Source organism: Panthera pardus, unplaced genomic scaffold (genome assembly GCF_024362965.1).
Source record: "Panthera pardus isolate Hobbes unplaced genomic scaffold, ASM2436296v1 HiC_scaffold_22, whole genome shotgun sequence".
Taxonomy (NCBI): domain Eukaryota; kingdom Metazoa; phylum Chordata; class Mammalia; order Carnivora; family Felidae; genus Panthera; species Panthera pardus.
The window spans coordinates 3,191,236-3,196,567 of record NW_026526788.1 but is presented as its reverse complement, the minus strand read 5'-3'; the positions used below and the strand labels follow the sequence as shown (position 1 = coordinate 3,196,567).

The 5,332-nt window shown below is 49.5% G+C and overlaps 1 long non-coding RNA gene across 1 annotated transcript; it reads left to right on the top strand.

Annotated features, from left to right (window-relative positions):
• Nucleotides 1-1,581: 1,581 nt before the first annotated feature.
• Nucleotides 1,582-2,337, top strand: LOC109248985 (uncharacterized). The gene is made up of 2 exons (XR_002072393.2): nt 1,582-1,871; nt 2,125-2,337. It is a non-coding gene; the product is annotated as an uncharacterized LOC109248985 (long non-coding RNA).
• The last annotated feature ends 2,995 nt before the right edge of the window (nt 2,338-5,332 follow it).

Here is a 5,332-nt window from a genome sequence, read left to right as displayed (position 1 = left end):
CAAGCCCCGCGTCAGGCTCTGTGCTGACAGCTCAGAGCCTGGAGCCTGCTTCGGATTCTGTGTCTCCCTCTCTCTCTCTGCCCCTCCCCCACTTGTCAAAAATAAACATTAAAAGTTTTTTATGTAATCTTTTAATATTTATTTATTTTTGAGAGAGAGAGTGAGCAGGGGAGGGCCACAGAGAGGAGACAGAGGATCCAAAGTGGGCTCCGTACTGACAGCAGGGAGCCTGATGCAGGGCTCGAACTCATGAACTGTGAGATCATGACCTGGGCCAAAGTCAGCACCTAACTGACTGAGCCACCCAGGGGCTCCCACCATCTACCATTTTAATCATTTTTAAGTGCATAGCTCAGCGTCATTGAGGCACATGTACACTGCTCTGTGAACATCATCCTCACCCACCTCCAGAACTTTTCATCTTCCGCGACTTCGACTCTGTCCCCGTTAAACACTAACTCCCCATTCCTCCTTGACTTCAAGCCCCCGGCTGCCACCACCCTACTTCCTGTCTCCACGAATGTGACTCCTCTAAGTACCTCTTGTAAGTGGAATCACAGTATTGGCCCTCTCGTGACTGGCTAATTTCACTTAGCACGTCTTCGGAGTTCATCCATGGTGTAGCCTGCGTCAGAATTTCCTTCCTTTTTATTTTTTTTAATGTCTATTTATTTCTGAGAGAGAGAAAGAGACCGAGTCTGAGCGGGGGAGGGGCAGCGAGAGAGGGAGACACAGAATCCAAAGCAGCTCCAGGCTCTGAGATGTCAGCACAGAGCCCGACGAGGGGCTCGAACCCACAGACCAGGAGATCATGACCCGAGCCGAAGTCGGACGTCCAACCCACTGAGCCACCCAGGCGCCCCCCGGCTTCCACCTTTTTTTGTTGTAAATAATATTGCTGTGAACATGGATGTGGGGATATGCGTTCAGGTTCCATCCTTTGTGCATACAGCCAGAAGAGGCATTGCCGGGTCAGACAGTAACACTTTTGTAACTTTTTGAGGAATTGACATACTGTTTTCCATAGTGGCTGTTCCAAACCCTAGGACTCCGAGGAAGCCAGTCTGGTGACAGTTTTCTTAGTGCTTCTCCTTTCTGCCTTGGCCTCCCAACACTCCTCGTCTTAGCCCCCTCCCCCGCGCCCCTGCTTTCCTCCACCCTGTGGAGAGGGCCACACGGGAGAAGCAAAATGGTCTTACAGCTGCGGTGCCACATTGAAGGCAAGACACTTTTGGGATTACTCTCTTCCTGCAGGAGGGGGCTAAGACCCTGTGGTTCTTTCTGTGAGTTGTAGGAAAACGGCCGTGGCCTTGGCATCCTAGCCCTGACTCCACAGACTACTAAGAGCATCCCTGAGAAAAGTCAGTAGCTCAGTTTCCCTCTCGATAAAATGCCTTTTCTTTCTGGCTCTCCGAACTGGGCTCCCGCTGACGACTCCAGATCTAAGCATGTTTAGACAAGAACAAAATGCTGTACAAACTCTTTCCGTTTTGTTAAAACGCTAATCCTGAGCAAGGAGTTCCATCTCACCGTTGCGCTAACGCTCTTGACCACAGATTGCATCCGGTAGGGGACAGGCGGGTCATGACGCACCCAATGCTCCGTCCCCCTCCACCACCACGGGGGACCGGGGATCCAGGGTGCCACCAACACCCCTTCTCTCCCTTCTGCAGGAAGGTTGCCTCTGTCTGCGGCGCCTCGTCAGATTTTTTATGCTTCGAGGATTAAACCTCCGAGGCGACACTTGCAATGTAGCTGAATCAGAAAAACAACAGCAACGCCACCGACAGCAGCCAACAAGGGAACTGGGAACTGAAAGGAAAATTGTCTTCTTTGTATCCAATGCCAGGCAGGTTTCTTTCATACTCCATGTATCTCTTCTCCTTTCCTCCCTTCTCAGAGGAAGTGAGGTTACACGCCACCATGTGTAACTGATCCCAGTTACGTGATCACGTGAGGCTCTCTCCCCGGTCCGGGGACTGATGGATTTGCATGAGGTTGGGGGCGGGGCATCTCAAATGACCTCCGAAGTTGGACCGGGAGATTTCCCAGGGACCGTCCCAACCCCGGCGGCCGGGGACAGATATGGCTGGGTTTGTGATTTCTCTTACAGGCGTTTTTCAGATTTACTCGGATCGATCTTCCGAATGCGCAGCCGCCTGAACCGTGAGCCCCTCCAAGGCTGGGTGTAAACCCGACGACCTCCCCTAATTCATGACCTCGGATCCACACACTGCCAGAGACACACCGAGCAGTGTGGCGGCCGCCCCCGTCCCACGGCCTTCTGCGGCATTGTTACGACTTGATGCCTTGGCAATAAATGACGTGCCCGCTCAACCCCCTCCCCAGTCAGCCTTCTTTCTGCTCAGGGAACAGAGACGAGTCGGCTGTGGATGGAAACTAATGACCTACAAACCTGGCCCTTGTGGCCACCGGCCTTTACAACTTCATTGCTGAAAACGTTTGCCGACTCTCGATTTTTCTATGGCCTGATGGCTGAACCTGGACCTGTGGCACTGTTGCATTTTTGTCCCAGTTTACGTTTTTAGCCCCCGCCCCACCCCCACACCAGTTTCCCATTTGACTCGCTGATGAGATTCTCCAGTGGAGTCTTGTCTTACTCATCTTGGTGGTATGTGATCAGTTGCCCAAGAACGATGGTTGGGAAAAGAAATGAGCGCCCCCGATCCTCACCATGATCTCCGCACTGTGGCTCTGGGGAGGGTCTGGAAGCAGATGTCCTCATACTACTGAGCAGGTGCATCAGGAGTCTGCGAAACGCCATGTGAGTCAGAACTCTCCAGCTGTAGAGTGTGGAAGAGTGGTCTCTCAGGCAGGGGTATTTCACATTAGCCAAGGGGGACGGAGGGTCTGGCTTACACCTGTTAATGCTTTCTCCCCGCAAGTTCAGGAGCCTTTGCCAATCTTGTCAAACCCAGCCTTCAGCTTCTCGGTATTGAAGGCTCCCAGTCTTGCAGGTGGTCTGGCTTCCGGCACAGATGAGGCCGTGCATCGAAATCCCCTTTGGTTTTCTCTACCTCCTTTCCGAGCTCAAGAAAATGAACACTAACGTCGTTGCTATTTATGTTTTACAATGCTAATGCCACAGTGTGTCATACACAGTGTAAAACAAACGCATTTACCTGTGAGAATGCATTCGCTTAATTTCGATGCTAAATACGAAATGAATAATGTGATAAACACGATGTTGGATGATTAAAATGAATCCGTAATTTCTTGCAAGCGTTCGAGAAGGAAATTACAGGAAAATATTAATGCTTTTTATAATGATTACTTCGCTTGGGGTAAGCAGAAAGCCACTATTTCCTCCTGGGATATCATTTGTTCCAATTCAAAATAATAAATTTAATTGAAGGCCCTCGTGCCATTAAAAAAAATAAACCATTCTTGGGGCGCCTGGGGGGTTCCGTCGGTTGAGCGTCTGACTCAGGGCATTTTCTGGCGGTTCGTGAGCTCGAGCCCCGCATCCGGCTCTCTGCTGTCTGCACAGAGCCTGCTTCAGATCCTCTGTCCCCCCGTCTCTCTGCCCCTCCCCTGCTTGCTCTCTCTCAAAAAATAACTACACGTAAAACATAAAACCATTCTTCTCCCCGGTTTTAGCACATGGACGTTTTTAGCTTTCATGCGGATCCGTGGAATTTTAGAACTAGAAATAACCGTTGACGTCATATGGTCCGATAGCTTGCAAAGAAGCAGAAACCCCGTCCATTCAATAACTTGTCCGTGGCCCTACAGGTAATTAGTGGCGGAGTAGCGTTCTGGCACATTTTAGGGAGAAATAATGAGAGAATGGATTTCCTTCACTGGTGTGTATGTCACAAAAGGTCTCAGCAATCATAAAGGAAAATGTTTTCTCGGGGTTAATTAATCTCTGGCCAAATGAATGTCTTTAATGTGGTGATACAGAGCGCTTCTCTCTCACGTGGCTTTCCCAAGCTCACTCTCCGCACCAGATCTCTCTCTGACACCCTCAAAGCATGTGAGGTGTGAGACTGCATATACTCTATGGGAAGATTCATCAGGGAAGGACACCAGCAGGTGCCCATGACAGTGTCTCCCACCCTCCTCCACATTATGTGCCATAGAAACCACTTTCCACGGGGGCGCCTGGGTGGCTCAGTCAGTTAACCGCCTGCCTCTTGGTTTCCGCTCAGGTCACAATCTCACAGTTTGCGAGTTCGAGCCCTGCGTCAGGCTCGGCGCTGACCGCGTGGGTCCACTTGGCATTCTGTCTCCCTCTTTCTCTGCCCCGCCCCTGCTTGCTCCCTCTCTCTCTCAAAAATAAACATTTTAAAAAAAGCTGATGAGGCTGCTCCTGGCTGGGGGCGGCTAATTCTGGAGGTCAGGGTGCCCCAAAGTCCAAGGACTCAGCCCCAAGGACTCAGAAGATCGACACTTCACAACACCCTACCTGTTCCTGGCTATGCAATAGCTTGGTACAGGTAAGAAATGTGCCTGGACCACCGATGCCCAGTTCTGTGGGGTCATTCCCAAGACCCACTCCTTGCAGTATATATGTGGTAGGAACGTATTTCCTGTTCCCTCTGTGTTCACATTTAGTGATCAGAAACCGAATTAAGGCTTAGGCATAATCTTTACTTAACCAGAGCAGAGCTGCTGAATACCCTGTGAGGTCACGTACAGAAAATTATTCTGGGGCTCAGTAGATTTAAATATTTCATTATTCCCAGTGACCTTGGGCATGTCTCAATGACAGCCAGGTGAGAGCGCCAAAAGAAAAAAAAAAAATTAACCCTGTAGGGGAAGAGTTGGACAAGGAGCCGTCCCAGAAAGGCTTATTTTATTCCTTTCTTGGTTCCTTGGGTAAGATATGTCTTTAAGAATTTTCATAGCCACAAGAGACGGCATTTGTGGAAAACCTGCAGTGTGAGACACAGCCCCTAACAGGCGCACTATAGAGGCAACTTCCTTCTTTTCTGTCTGCATCTTTATATAGTTTTTTTGTTTAGGGGCGCCTGTGTGATTCAGGCGGTTAAGCATCTGACTTGGGCTCAGGTCATGATCTCTCAGCTCGTGAGTTTGAGCCCCGCATCGGGCTCTGTGCTGACAGCTCGGAACCTGGAGCCTGCTTCTGATTCTGTGTCTCCCTCGCTCTCTGCTCCTCTCCTGCTCATGTTCTGTTATATATATATATATATATATATATACATATATATATATATATATAGTTTTTGTTTTTACAGACAAATGCATCTTTTGCCTTAAAGCCTTCAGTGATATGAGGAAGGATGTAGCATTAAAATGGGTCAGGTCAGTGAAGTAGGAAAAACGGTATATAAAAAATGTTAGC